A 17,150-nucleotide genomic window follows, 5' to 3' on the forward strand; every position below is an offset into this window, starting at 1 on the left:
TTTAACGTGTAAATGTAAAAATTCTATATTCACATAATCATTTTAAATTAAATTAAATGTGAAAAAGTATTCAAATTATTAAAGAAATTATTAATTGAAGAACCAATATATTTAATGCAAAGGGCCAAAAATTAAAATTTTATATATATATATATATATATATATATATATATATATATATATATATATATATATATATATATATATATATATAAAATAATCAACTGTAATAACAATATTTTGATTTATTTTTTGATGTAGGCAGATGTAGACATACAGCAATGTTTACTATATGATACTAACATAGGAAAAACTGACTTGTTGATAGTTGAAAGTGGCAAATATTGGCCGATTATATTAGCAAATGTAGATATTGGCCAAACAAAAGAAAACCGATAGGACAACAGTTAAAATGTGAAATAACCACCGATATATATATCGGCGTTGCTGGTATCGACACGTGTGCTAAACAAAAAAAACTGATTGGCTGATGCACATTTTAAAAACTTTTTAATTTTATTAACATTTTAATAACAAACTGCCAAATATTGGCGATATCAGACATGGCGATATTGTCATATATCGACCAAACAGCAAAAATTGATTGTCAATGGCAATAATTGGAAAAAGTTAAATTATTAGATGATTTATATTTTTATTTCCTTGGGAATATTGAAAGATTGGCTAAACAGAAACAGTTTTGACGAGCGATACAAAAAGCCAAACATCGGCCGATATATCGGTCGACCACTCCAGAGAAATCGTGCGAGTTTTAGCCAAAACACCGGCGTAGGGCGGATTTCCACAGGAAATTTTAACAAGTGACATCACCCAGAAAAAGCGGCCCTTGGGATGCCATCTTAAGCCTGTTTTCCAGCTTCTTAGAGATCAGTGCATCTCCTGTCTGTTTTCACCTGTGTTCACCTCTAATCCTGCCGGCATCCTCACATACTCTCTCACAGGAGCCTTTTATAGGCCTGACCGGACGTGCTGAAGCCATAAAACCCCAAAGAAGTATTAATATATGCAGTAATAGTGTGTGTGTCTGGCTTCATCACAGATTCATAGTTTGATGTGCTTTTATTGCAGGGCTTCTGCTCCTGGTTGTGGCTATATTCAGAATAAAGTAAGTGGTTCTTTGACTCTGATATGATGTTGTTAATATCAGTAGCTCAGCACACAGTGCTAGTCCTGTACTATATGATCTGTACAACAGAGTTTCCTCAAATGGTTTTTGTCAGTCGAGCCCCTTTGAGGCAAAAAGTTCCCCTAAAATTTTAAATAAAGATTTCAGAAAACATTGGGCACATGACACAGTGGTAAATGGAATAACTCTTTCAACAAGTATTTTAATTGTTTTCATTTTAATTGTACATATGATTTAATTTAGTTTTTTTATTTGTAATTATTTTTAATTAATAGTTTTATTAATTTGTGTAGTTTTACTTTTTAAAAATGTATCTTTGTACAATTGCATGATTTTATTATTATAATTCGTTTTACTTTAAAATTTTACTTTTAAGCAATTTAAAATATTTTGGATTTCATTGATGTTCTAAAATATATTTAACTAATACTTTTTTAGATTTTATGCATTTTTACCAAGCGTTTGATTTATATCCATTTTTAGTGTTTTATTTGAAGACCATCCAATTTTTTTTTAATTTTTAATAAAAAAAAATTATAAAGCGTATTTACTAAATAATACTTATCAGCTATTATTTAAAAAATATGTTTGTTCTTTGCACATCTTATGATTTTGTACCTTTTTAGTAAGCATTTTTATTTTGCTGAATTTTTTTCACAATTACTTTTACATTTATTTTTTTTTTTTTTTTTTTTATGATTTGAATTCATTTAAACCTCCTGCATGTCTCTTAAAATCCTCACTGCTCCATATACCGTAATAAATATTATAATATATAACTATTAACCCCATAGTCTGCACGCTTGCAATTAGTCTACCTAAAATACCTGAAATATTCCTCTCTTCATAGTCCGTAGTCCATACACTCTGTAATCAAGCGTTCTCTCGTCTGGTTCCTCACAGGGACGAGGAGATCCGGGAGAAGTGTGGTGAAGATGCCGTTCATTACCTGTCCTTCCAGAGGCACATCATCGGTCTGCTGGTTGTGGTGGGAGTGCTGTCGGTGGGCATCGTTCTCCCGGTCAACTTCTCAGGCAACCTGCTGGGTGAGTCCTGCACCCGAGAGGTCAGAGGTCAGAGGTCAGGGGCGGTGAGAGGTGATAGAGTGTCATATATTAAAGCAGTGATCGGTGGCCAGCGTATTGAACGCCGATTATTCATTTTGGCTCATTTTAGCTAACCCTGTGAAGCCTACTTTGTCATATCTGAACAAGTATTTTTATTTGTATTTTTTCACTGATTTGTGTAAACGAAAGAATCACTATTTTTAATATTTAGTATTATAATAGTTCTAGGATTTTTATTAAGTTTTATTTTGTATTGATCTTGCAATGATTCTTTCAAATTGTGTTTGTTAATAACAATTTTTAACAAGCGTTTTTGGTTTGATCATTATTTTAAAGTAGTGGTTAATCATGATCGATCGCATCCAAAATAAAGGTTTTTGTTGGCATGATGTGTGTTTTTGTGTATATTTATAATTTACATTTAAATACACATACAAACAGTATGTATTTATATATATGTATGTGTGTGTGTGTGTGTGTGTGTATGTGTGTGTGTGTATATATATATATATATATATATATATATATATTATAATAATATGATATTTTTTTATACAAATTTTATTTTGGATGCAATTAATCGCACTATTTAAAGTGATTTTATATTTTAGCATTTTACTCACTTCTATAACTTATTTTTATTATACAAATTAATTTTTAATTAATAAAAATGTAATATTTATATTTATATTATATTTTGTGTTCTTTTTTTTTTTTTTTTTTTTTAAATCATTTTATCATTCTACATTTTACTACAATAAATTATAAATGGATCATTTGAAATTAATTAATTTAACAAATTTAAAGCAGCCTTAAGCCAAACCCTAAAAATTAAAAATTATGTTGAATTGCAATAAATTGTAACCATATATATATATATTTCATATGTCATCCTGTGTATGTGTTCACACATTCAATGAGGAGTTACTGTATCAGCCACAAAGAGCCGGTGATTATTGCTGATGTTTATCAGCCATGAGGTGAAGTGTAAAGACGCGTCGACTCCCATTATCGGCCGCTTCTATTTTTCTGGGCATCATTAGACTCTCTGGCCTCTCGCTGTAGATTATCATCAGAGGGGTTAATCCACGGCGCTTTCGGCTCGGTAATGAGATTGAACTTCTATCTGCTCGCGGGTAATTGGATGCCTGTTGCAGAGAAAGAGGACGGAGAGAGCCGCCCAAAGACACAAAAACTAATGGGAAGAGGTCAAACGGATGAGAGCGCTTTACGAGCCCCTAGAGACATAGAGACCAGGTTCACGTCCATATTGTGCTTAAAGTGCTCTATTATATACTATATACATAATATGGATCTTTTGTACTTCATATACTTAAGAAGGATTATTTACTACTATTTAAAATGAAGTGGAGTGTACTCAATTGGATACATTTCCTTGAATATGAACTAATATGCACTTTTAACATGCCGTGTCTGTATTCAAAATATGCTTTGCAAATAATTTTGTAATAATTGCAAAGACTGAGCTTTCTCAGATGCAACACAGTGCATAAGATGAAATTTCATATCTGTATTTTTCATACCTTTATATATCTGTACGGACTAGTCTTATTATCATTAATATACTATAAGATTTTGAATTAGTGTCTATTTTTAGATTTTCTGTTTTCACTTTAATTAAATTTTTGTGTGTGTTTGTGTTTTTTTAATTGTCTGTATAGTATTCGTTTTATAGTTTATTTAGCATTAACTCATTTTGTTTAGTATTTATTATTTAGTATTTTAGTTTGGTTTTCTCACCATCCCCATATATCATTTGGTTTATATAATAATGAAATTAGAAAAATATAACTTAAAATATAATGCACCCTGTTTGTTTTTGTATTTTCATTATCTTTATGTATCTAATTTATTTTATTTCATTCTGTTGACTCAATCATTTCAGATTTTGTTTTGTTTTGATGTATTATTTTATTGTATATTTTAAGTTTAAAATATAAATATAAATAAATGCATACACAAAACAAAAAAATAATATTTTATAGTTTAATTATTAATATATCTTTAATTATTTCTTGATTTATTTTTCTTTTTATTTTTTTTGCACACAAAATGCCTTTCCTGAGAATGAACCTTTCAAACGCATAAATGAACTTTTGTCTTTATTTATTTATTTTCCTCAGACAACAACGCATACAGCTTTGGCCGCACAACGATCGCCAACTTGAATTCTGGGTGAGACATTTTCTTCATTACACACACACACACACACACACACACACACACACACACACACATGTGCATGCGCGCTTTAATCGAAGAAGTCGTGATGTATTTTGAGCGTTATGGGTAAAGTGGATGTGTTTCTCTTTCCGTCTGTGATTCAGAAATAATCTTTTATGGCTTCACACGTCATTTGCCTTCATGTACCTGCTCCTCACCGTCTATAGCATGAGACGCCACACGTCCAAGATGCACTACAAAGAAGATGATCTGGTACGTGACCTGCATCAATTCAAAGGAACAGTATTTTTATATATATATTTATATATATATATATAGTGCTGCCAAACAATCGTGATTTATTGCATCTAAAATAGGCATTCTGTCTATATTTATTATGTGTAATATAATGCAAGCACATTATTTTATAAAAAAAAAAATTGAGTAAACTTTGCTAACGCTTTTAAAGCGCTCAAAAAATAGCAATTTTTTTGCACAATTACTAAGAGATTATAACCATTTAAAAAAAGTTATAATACATGTTGCATTTTTATTTTTAATTTTTTTTTATATCATCTATGCCGTTATATTAGTCAGAAACCTTTGGAAAAATAAATGTAATTTTTCCTATATCTGGGACTGAATTGTCTTGATAATATAGTATGATAATATGTTTGCCTAATAATAAAATCATTGAAGAATAAAATCTATAAAAATTAATTTCATTTCGTTTTTTTTGCAGCTTAGCTTTTTGTTTATTTTATTGTAGTTTGTGTCTAAATCGTATGAAACGGCGACTCTTCATGTGAAAACAGTGTGCCGATTTTAAATGCACACGAGGGTTAAATGGACATAGTGCAGCATGAACATTTTGCCAGTCATCTCCATGTGGCTAATACGGCTTTACGCGATTTTGGGGCCGAACATTTCCTGTTATTTTATGTACAGTAATAACAGAGAAGCCATCTGGAGGAGTCTTGTGCCGCGTGCAGCTGCAGCGACGCATGCTGTAACGCTTATGAAATATTCATGAAGTCCCTCTATAGCGCTGACCTACATTTCTGAGCCGAGCGTTTAACCTCGATCCGCTCTGCATCGTCCTCCAGCGTCTGTGCATGTGTAACTAACCCCAATATCACGTCTTCCTCTCTCTCTCCTCAGGTCAAACGCACTTTATTCATCAACGGCATCTCCAAATATGCAGAAGAAAGCCATATAAAACAGCACTTTGAGTAAGTTTTTTTTTTTTTTCCTTTACATCCTAAACGGCTCGCTGGAATATCTGCCCACTGTAAATCACGTAAAATATTCTAAACGAGTATTTTAGATTGGAGTCATGCGAGTGTGATGAGCTATGAATAGACTCCAGCGTCTAACGTCGTTTTACCTGAGACAGAGCTGCAGCTTCCTCCGGGACACACGCCGCACGGCACTTTTCAAACGTTCACTGTTTTTGAAATAAGTCACCAAGGCCGCGTTCGTTTGATCTAAAAATACAGTGGAAAAATAAATAAATATTTTTAGAATTTAAAATCACAGTTTTCCACGTGAATATGTGTTAAATTATAATTTATTTCTGTGATGCGCTGCTGGATTTTCAGCTTAATTCCGGTCTTCAGCGTCACATGACCCTTCAGAAATCATTTCTGATAAACAATGTTGGCACAGTTTTATTTTTGTGCAAAGCAGGATGTTTTCAGGATTCACAGATGTTCAAATTAAAATCTTTATTTTAACAATTAAATCTTTTCTAACGTTGTAATGCCTCTGTGATCAATAAAAGTATTGATTTCTAAAACATAAAACGTATTAAAAACATACTTTTAAATATTTAGTTTATATTGAATTCTGATTCTTTTATTTTATTGGCAATTGATTAAAATTGTAAAAATTAAAAAATATTCCTTTTAAATGTTAAGATCAATTGGCTAATTACATAATTAATGTTTGCATGATTGCTAATATTGTACACATTGTTTACATAAAAGTAAATATAAATGTCTATTTATATTTTGTATATATATATATATATATATATATATATATATATATCATATATCTATATATATATATATATATATCTCATATATATATATATATATATATATGTCTATATATATATATATATATATATATATCTCATATATATATATATATATATATATCTATATATATATATATATATATATATATATATATATATATATATATATATATATATATATATATATATATATATATATATACATATAAACTTATTTTATAAAAAAGTAAATAAATACAACAAATAAATTTTAAATTATAATATACCTTGGTGGATATAAAGAAATCTATTACAATTATTATTTTTATTTATTTATTTTTTTTGTTAATTTTTTTTCTCAATTGTTTGCATGAAAGCAACCAATAAATGTTTCCTGTATTATGGCTAAGTAGATATTTAAACATTTAGTTTAAAAATAAATAAACAAAATGGTGATTTATTGTGTTTTTAAGGATTCTGTAAAGTTGAAAACAACAGCATTTTTTAAAATAGAAATAGTTTGCGTTATTACAAAGGTCACTTTTATTCAAGTGAATGCATCCTTGGTGCATAAAACAGAAAAACATACTGACTGCAAATATTTGAATAGTGTTTAATGCGTAATAAAATCGGAAATACAGTTGTTGCGTTTCCAAAATAATTAAAACGCCTGTGCTAGAAATTCACACAGTTCTCTTTAAACCTCTTAAGACCCTGGACGTGTTTAATCTAATAGACCATACTCGTCACAGTTTAAAGTCTGGATGTAAAGATCGCATCCAGGCCTTTCCAGAGACACCAATAATTAACTGAATATGACATCATATTATTTCTGTTACGAAAAGCATGTTTATTATGCATTTCTTGAGAAACATAACAAATGAATAGGCACAGAAGTTTTCATTATTCAACATATATATATATATATATATATATATATATATATATATATATATATTTATTTATTTATTTATTTATTTATTTATTTTTTTTTTTTTTTTTATTTTAAACCCCAAAAACACATTAATATGCAAACTGGATGCATTGTACATAATGAGAAAACCTGTTTGCAGAAAGAAAAATCTCGAATAATTCTGCTGTAACATAGTCGGGAATCATCTTTATTCAAAAAAATTGGAAAGCTAAAAATGTATTGGTGCTTTTAAAAAAACGATCGTTTTTTTGCCCATGCATGTCCTTTTATTTTATTGAAGAAATGTCCCGGCGCTCACGCCTAACCTGTGGATGAAATCTCCTGTTTAATGTGTGACGTGGACGTGTTGATTTGTGTCACAGACAGGCGTATGAGAACTGTGTGGTGCTGGAAGCGCGTGTTTGTTATAACGTGGCCAAGCTGATGTCCCTCAACGCTGAGAGGTACGCTTCTGCTGTTTAATGAATTGCTCTGGATGGGAAGCGCTTCTGTGTTTCAGTCTATCCCCTGATCTGACCTCGGAGATCTTCTATCGATCTGTTAAACGGGCTGAGGTTTCCTCTGGGGGTGTGTGTGTGTGTGTGTGTGTGTGTGTGCGTGCGTAGGAAGAAGACTGAACGCAGTAAGAAGTTTTTCACGGATCTGATGGCTAAGGAGCACATGCCGGCTATGATCAACCCCAAGCCCTGCGGACATCTGTGCTGCTGCGCCATTACAGGCTGTGAAGAGGTATGAACGCATTACCCACAATGCATCTGTGCAGAGGAGAAACGCATCACTGACCAGTGCGAGCAAACTTACTTCCTTTTTGGCCTCTGAATATTTCTGTCACCTATCATTAATACTTATATTTAGTTAAATAAACAATGAAATGAGTATCTATTGGTGCTGTTAAATGATTAATGGTGTATGTGTGTGTACTGTGTATATAAACACACCTAAATTATTTACATATGTCTATATTCATATAATTGATAGTGTGTGTGTGTGTGTGTATATATATGTGTGTTTATTTATTTTGAATGCAATCAATTGCATCTATCATTTAAATGTTTAATATTTGTTGTAATGTATTTATCCTGTAAACAAAAGCGGTTTATTATTGGTTGCTTTGAAATAGACGAATGCGAATAAATGAATACAAATTAATTAATGAATATTATTTAGAGTTATTTCAAATTGTTTGTTATACCTTTGTAGATAAATAATTAAATGGTCAGTGTTTATCGTTTGCTTTCATGTAAACAATTGTGTAAAAATATTAACAAGGACTTAATGAATTGACTTGTTTAAAAAAATCCATTAGTGTGTGTGTGTGTGTGTGTGTGTGTGTGTGTGTGTGTGTGTGTAAAATCTGTTGAGATGTAATATAGTCAGCATTCATTGGTTGCTTTCATGTAAAAAAAAAAAAAAAAAGTGAATAATCACTTTTATAAATTCACTTAATTTAATTGTGTACCTCATAGATATTTAAATGTTAATTAAATAGCCTACATTTATTAGTTGCTTTTAATTAAACAGTTGTATAAATACTTAATTGATTTAAAATATACCTCAGTAAATATTGAAACAGTAAATAAATACTGAACATTAAATAATGAATAAGTTATTTGCTTGTTGTTGTTGTTGTTGTTGTTGTTGTTTTTTAAATGCAATTGAAAAGTTACATTTAAAATATAGTGTTTTATGTAACTGTTTAATTGGTTATTTGAAAATAAAATTATTTGAATCATAATGCAAACTTCAAATATTCAAAAGGCATTTAAAAAGTCAAAACGCATTCTGATAATTAAAAATAAAAATAATTATTTACATGTTTAATATTTTTGAATAGCTTTTGTTTTTAAGCTGCACTTTTGATGAACTCCCTGTAGGGTGTCCTTCATTTGTGGTTTGTCTGGGAATCGTTGGGAGGAACTGAAAGCTCTTCTGAGAGGAATTAATAGATGAATGGTTTCTGGAGGCTTGTGTCTGCTGACGTTCAGTGATCTGAGTCTTTGTGGTCTCGTAGGAGGAGGCTGTGAGTTATTACACCCAAACTGGAGTCCAAACTGAAGGAGGAGTACAGGAAGGAGAAGGAGAAAGTCAACACCAAACCACTGGGCATGGCCTTCGTCACCTTCCAGAGCGAGGCCATGCGGCAATGTGAGTCTGCCACGGAAAACAGATAGCTCTAGCTATTAAAATATAGTATATGTCAAATATTAAAAGTAATAAAGTACTTCCATTTAAGAACAACATTTTTTTAAATAAATATATATATATATATATATATATATATATATATATATATATATATATATATATATATATATATATATTTATATATATATATATATATATATATATATATATATATATATATATATATATATATATATATATATATATATTATACATACATACATGCACACACACACATTTATAAGTTGTACTTAATGGAAATACTTTATTACTTTGTATTACATTTAAGTAATTTGGAAAAAATATATAATATTCAATATACCAAAAACAATAAGTTCAGAATCCAATCAGAATCAAGTATTCTGTGTTTAAATACAGCTCTTTAGATTTATTTTTATTATATTTTTTTATTTCAGTCAGTAATGGATGAAAATATTGTCCACAAATATTGTGTAAAATAATTTTATTTCATTATGTTTTGCTAAAAAACAATTATATTGTTTAGTGTTAAAAAAAAAAAAAAAAAAAAAAAAAAAGTCAGAGGTTCTTAATGAAGGTTAAAAGGTTCAATGAAAGGAGAAACAAAGTAATAAAAAAAAAAAAAAATTCATGGTACCCTTTAAATCCACTTAAAATCAATTACTCCAAAAAGCCATTTAATAAGTTTAAGTATATTCTGTCAATGTATTCTTTTTTTTTTCGTAATTCAATGCAAAATGTGCCTTGGTTGAATGTTGTTGTTCCTGTGTGTGTGTGTGTGTGTGTGTGTGTGTGTGTGTGTGTGTGTGTGTGTGTGTGTGTGTGTGTGTGTGTGTGTGTGTGCGTGTGTGCGTGTGTGTGTGTGTGTGTGTGTGTGTGTGTAGCATCCTGAAGGACTTTAACGCGTGTCAGTGTCAGGGCTGTAAGTGTCGTCTGGAGCCGCGCTCTTCTCAGTTCAGTGACGGTCTTCATGTGTACGAGTGGAGCGTCAGCTACGCACGGACCCCAAAGGCGCGTTCGCTGGTGAGCAACACACTCACTCCACTCACTCACACGTTCTCTCTCTTTCGATCGTATGCAGCGGTGTCCACGGGAAAAAGTGCACAAGAAAGCCAAATAGACTTTTTTTCGTATACTTTTTATACAACGCACTTGTTTTACCTTCTGTATTGAAATATAATTCTACTTTCTTGATTCATAATTTACTGAAGGGCCCCATCAGTGATACAGAAAACAGACAAAATCACAGAAGCCAGTCATAAAGATAATTGTATTTTTTAAAATACTTTTATTTTAATACCACCACACAATACATTTATATTAAATCCTAAATCCAGAAAAAAATGTGAAGAATTTCACAGAATTTCTGAAAAGATAAAACAATTTATGAGGCACTACTATTGTAAAATGTTAAAAAATTAAAATTATTAAATTAAGTTTTATGAAAAAGGCTGATCAGACGTGCTGTTTATTAATATTTAATTAAACCATTAAAAATAAATCAAACCAAAAATAAATCATAGAATGCTAAACATGTCGTTTTTATACTTAAATTTAATGAATTAAATCCTGTTTTTATGATTGAATTATGCTACAGTGAACAATTTCATAATTAATTCAATTGTTAATGTTTTGCGCATTTATTAAGTTGTAAATCACAGACAAGTGCGTTTTTTTTTAATTATTATATATTTCATAGAGCCCTACTATTGTTAAATGTTATAATACTATTTTAAAAATAAGTTTTATTTATTGAATTACCCAATTAAAATAAATGATTCAATTAATTAAATGTAAATAAATGAACTTAAATTTATTTCAGTAAAACGATTATTTAATTAGAACAGAAAGCACAAATTAAAAAAATAAATTATATATAAAAATTAGGTTACATGGAGCCCTAAAAGTGTTGTCATTTAAAAAAAAAAAAAAAAAAAAAAAAAACGGAAAAGGGAGAATTTAATGATTTCATAGCCTCTAACACTTAAACATACACTGCTAAATTAAAATTGCTAATGCTAACATACACTGCTGATGTGTGTGTGTGTGTGTGTGTGTGTGTGTGTGTGTCCTGATCACAGGAGAACCTGTCTTTGGGAGGATTTCCTGGTGGCTTCCGCTGCTTCATCATTAACTGCATCCTCTTCATCCTCCTCTTCTTCCTCACCACCCCGGCCATCATCATCTCCACGATGGACAAGTTCAACGTCACCAAGCCTGTGGAGTATCTGAGCGTAAAGGCAAACTCCGCGGATGGTTTTAAGCGTCGAGTCGGGTTTTTTTTATGTTTACGCCATCAGAGCAATGACCGAACACCCCATTTAGAGCAGGACGAACCCCAGATTAGCTGTCTGAATCTGTGTGTGTGTGTGTGTCTAGAACCCGATCATCACCCAGTTCTTCCCGACGCTGCTGCTGTGGGCCTTCTCGGCTCTGCTGCCCACCATCGTCTACTACTCCGCCTTCTTCGAAGCCCACTGGACCAGGTACAATCCCACATGACTCGGCAATAACCAACTAAACGCTGCCTCACCGATGCCAAAAATCATGAGGAGGTTAAGTAAACGTGCTCCGTGAAGAGATATTGTAAATGTCCTACTTCAGATGCATCGGCGGGAGCTCATGTGTTCAGCTTTCAGGTGATTTTGAGATGATTTGTTTCTCAGGTCTGGGGAGAACAGGACCACCATGCACAAGTGCTACACCTTCCTGATCTTCATGGTCCTCTTGCTGCCGTCTCTGGGTCTCAGCAGGTATGCCTCTTTCATTGAACACTTGTATCTGAGTGTCTTCTGAGTGTGTGTCTGAAGCTCTGATGTTTGGTGCAGAAGCTGACGAGTGAACTTCTCAGTGTATTAATCCGCACTAGTCTGATGGCGCTAGCGCTCCTCGGGATAAAGCCTTGCTGAAACCACAAACCTCAATTTGGTTTTACTAAATGTTCTTCTCTGTGTTAGTTTGGACGTTTTTTCTTCGCTGGCTGTTTGACAAAAATTCCTGGCGAAGCCACCGTCAGATTTGAGTAAGTTTTTTTTTTTTTTTTTTCAATTAAATTCAATTTTTAATTCAGGTTTAAAATTGACATTTTTATTTTATAAGTTATACATTTATTTTATAGTTTAAAATAAAATTTAATAATTACATTTTATCATTTTCATTATTTTATTTTATCAACATTTCTTGCCAATTGCACGATTTAATTAAAATATATATTAATGAAAATAATCTTTTTAATTATTTATTTTATTTTAAATATGCATATATTACTTGATTGCAATTCTGATGTTTTAATCGTTTTAATTAAAAAATTTACATTTAATTTCATTTTATTATATTGTTTTGAATTGCTTAAACTATTTCCAATCGCAGCATTTTTATTTAAATACTCAATAAATTAAACGCCTGAATAATTTGATCATTTTATTTCTTGAAATGCTTCTTCTCACTTGTAGCATTTTAGAAATTCATTTCATTTAAGTAATATATGAATATTTCATTTTAAGTGAGATGTTTACTGCTTTTAACGTTTTCTTTAAAAAGGTACACGTGAATGATCTAATATTCTAAATGCTTAATTTACGTTTTTTATTGTTTTCGAAAAGCTTTTGAAATAACTTTCTTCATGTTTCTTGCATTTACATTTTTTTTTTCATATGCATATATTAATTCAATGCAATTTCTACTTTTAGTTGTTATAGTTTTGATTTAGTGCTCTTTATCTGATTTGATCTCTGATTTCAGGTGCGTCTTCCTCCTGATAACGGAGCATTTTTGTGAATTACGTCATTGCGTCTGCGTTTATCGGAAACGCCATGGATCTGCTGAGGATTCCCGGCCTGCTCATGTACATGATCCGACTGTGTTTGGCTCGCTCGGCGCGGAAAGAGCGCAACGTCAAACAGTGCGGCCTTTCAAAACATCCGCGTGATCTTGGTCCTTGATTTGACTTTTATATCTTGTAATGCTCGGTGAATCCTGCAACACTTCTGGGCCGTGCATCGTCTCAAAATAGATTTTATAGAGAAAGTAAAACCTTTTTAGGAATTGTTTTAAGACCATTAAATTGTTTTTGCATTGTGACGTTATTTCATGAATATTACACCCACTTTAGACTTTATTTTATTAATTCATTCAACCGTATTCATATATCCATTTATTCATTTAGTCATTCATTTAATTGCATTTTAATTTGTTCATATTTTATTAAATTATTTTATTTTAAACCAATATAAAAGGCAGACCAACAAATATTACCTAAATGTATAAATTATTTATAATTTAAATCTTTAATTATTTGTGTTCTTATTAATTTATATATTTATTCTTAATTTTTTCATTTAATTTAATTCTATTTAGTCATTCGTTTATATATTTAATTGTATTATTATTTATTTATTGAATTGCAGTAAGTCACAGTGGTTAAAATCTTAATGGTCTTTAAAATATAAATGAATTTTATTAAATTAAAAGTTTAATTAAAAGTTAATTTCCTGAAATCTATATATATATATATATATATATATATATATATATATATATATATATATATATATATATATATATATATATATATATATACTTTTATTTATTTATTTATTTATTTTTTTTTTTTGAGATTCATCTTCCCACAATGAGTTATTTTTTACCTGCTGTTCATCTGGATGTGTGTGTGTGTGTGTGTGTGCGCGCAGCATCAAGCCTACGAGTTTCAGTTCGGAGCTGCCTACGCCTGGATGATGTGCGTTTTCACCGTTGTCATGACGTACAGCATCACCTGCCCAATCATCGTCCCCTTCGGTGAGTCAGGCCACGCCCACTTCCACATCAGCCCATTCACCAAACCACAGACCGACAGCCAATCAGAGCGAGGCAGACAGACGAGCAACAAGGATGAAAAAGAGGATGAAAGGAGAAATGCTGTGAATGACACGACCGAAAGAGTGTGTGTGTGTGTGTGTGTGTGTGTGTGTGTTCAGAGCGCCTCCTGCTGGCAGCTTATCTGCATGCAGCTTCAACGATGGAAAACGCAAGCTGCGCCAGCAGAGCCACCTGCCTACACGCCGCGTGTGTGTGTGTGTGTGTGTGTCAGATTAAATATAGATCCTCTGCCTGTGTATTCACTTCAAAAGCACATAAACAGGGAAGACTCGCTGCATTTGGGCGGTAATGTCTTTGTTTTCTGTCACCCGGCTTTTGCATGCTCGCAGTATTTCTAGAAGTCTCTCAGAAGCACACACAGGCTGGCGATGCATGACTCATCGCTGTTCTGCGGAGGAAACTTTATTTCCGTCTCTCCCACGCTGTAAACACAGACCGAGATGCTCATTTCGGACACGCCATCAGCCTCACGTCTGCCTATATCACACCCTGCGACTGAAAACACACTACGGGCTGATGCTAAAACAGACCTCGTGACATTACAATATTAATTCTGGGACTTTGAGTCCTACTCTGAGCTCTTCTGTTCACCAGATATACTTTTAATATATTTTAGTTTGATTATCTTCTTGTTTGCTGGTGTGTAGGTCCGGAGAAAAGGCTAATTATAAGGGTTATTATCATGAACTAAACATTTAAAAATATATTCAAATATATAAAATAATAATAAATTATTTTAAGCTAATTAACAAGCCAGCATTTCTTATTTTTGTTTATTAATATACTAAAATAACTATTATACATAATACCATATTATATAATAAATACAAGGGCTTTCAAATGATTAATCACATATTTATATAAATGTATTTCATGTATAAACATAACTATATATATATATATATATATATATACACACGTTATTAAATATGCATGCATTTGTGTATATATATAATATTTATATATATATATATATATATATATATATATATATATATATATATATATATATATATATTAATATTAATATTTATATTAATATATGTATATATATATATATATATATATATATATATATATATATATATATATATATATGTATATATATATATTAAATACACACAGCTTAAATATTATGTGAACAAATTTTATAGATAAAAACTAAAAGGAAAAAACAGCTAAAAATATAACTTTATGATTAAAGAGTATATTATATAGATGATACATTTTAGTAATTTTTGTTGCCAGAAAAATGGAAATCAGTATTATTTTAAAATCTAAATTAATGATTTACTTTTTATTTTTAAGCTTCCAGTTTTTATCAATTTGTTCTCAAGAAGTTATTATTATTATTATTATTATTATTATTATTATTATTATTATTATTATTATTATTATTATTATTATTATTAAATGCTAATGCTAAGCATAAAACCACATAATCCCAGGGGGTCCTAAAGCTTCTTTGTAGGTGCTTTAAAGTTAAGGAGGTGTTCCAGAGCAGATGCAGAGATTGACATAGAGCAGTGTTTACTGTGATCGGAGAAATACGACTGAACACCATCTGTGGTCCTCAGGACTGATGTACATGCTCCTGAAGCACCTGGTGGACCGCTACAACATGTACTACGCTTACCTGCCCTCCAAACTGGACAAGAAGATCCACCGAGGAGCCCGTCAATCAGGTGGTGGCCGCACCGATCCTCTGCCTCTTCTGGCTGCTGTTCTTCTCCACCGTCAGGACAGGTGCGTTCACCCTGGAGCAGTAAACCACTCAGCAGCAGGAGATCTGGGGCAAATAGCAACACTTGATATGCATTGCTTTTCAAGGACAATATTTGGATTTTCTTTCACCCTCCGATTCTGTAACTTACCCACCGTAACCGTATCCACACGCCATTTTTAAATGCTAGTCTGTTAGCTTAACGCTGTACAACTAGCGAGGGCTTTTTATTCTGTAACCAATAATAAAAAAATTAAGGTTTAGAGCAAACTGTTGATTTTATAATACATAAAGTATACAAACATTTTTTTTTTTTTTTTAGTTTCTCCTTCAGATTTCTTATTTTTTAAACTTCCTACCGTAAATGTATGAAGAGTTCATTTGCAAAAACTATATATATATATATATATATATATATATATATATATATATATATATATATATATATATATATATATATATATATATATATATATATATATATTATTATTATATTATTATTATTATTATTAATAATAATTATTATTATTATTATTTTTAATACTTTATTATTATTAATTTTATATATATTATAATATATTTATTATTATATTTTATTTTTCCAAATCTAACACAATATTTTAATTGGAATGCTCTTTATATCTAAACTTTATTTTTGATTAGTAATATGCATTTCAAAGAACTTCATTTTGAACTTTTAAAGGAGATTTTCTCAATATTTTATTCCATCTCATCCAGATATTGTCCTGTCATATGAGCCTTACATCGCCGGAAATATCATTTATTCAGTTTTCATGTGCTCTATGAATCTCCGTTTCCCCTCTCGACTGGTTTTGTGCTCCAGGGCCAAGATTATACACTAAAGATAAGTAGGGCATCCAAACGCAGCTCACTTCCTCTGGTTTCTCAGGGTTTTTGACCCCGACGTCCATGTTTACCTTCGTGGTGCTCATCATCACCATCGTGGTCTGTCTGTCGCACGTGTGCTTCGGTCACTTCAAGTACCTCAGCGCGCACAACTACAAGGTACG

The 17,150-nt window shown here is 31.1% G+C and overlaps 1 protein-coding gene and 1 pseudogene across 1 annotated transcript in view; both read left to right on the forward strand.

Moving 5' to 3' along the window:
- Positions 1-17,150, forward strand: part of LOC122353861 (G protein-coupled receptor 137Ba-like) — a 1,117,577-nt gene that overhangs the window by 463,466 nt on the left and 636,961 nt on the right. The gene's annotated exons all lie outside the window — the stretch shown is intronic.
- LOC122354008 overlaps positions 1-17,150 on the forward strand; it is a 29,224-nt pseudogene that overhangs the window by 10,535 nt on the left and 1,539 nt on the right.

Source organism: Puntigrus tetrazona, chromosome 11, assembly GCF_018831695.1.
Source record: "Puntigrus tetrazona isolate hp1 chromosome 11, ASM1883169v1, whole genome shotgun sequence".
NCBI lineage: Eukaryota > Metazoa > Chordata > Actinopteri > Cypriniformes > Cyprinidae > Puntigrus > Puntigrus tetrazona.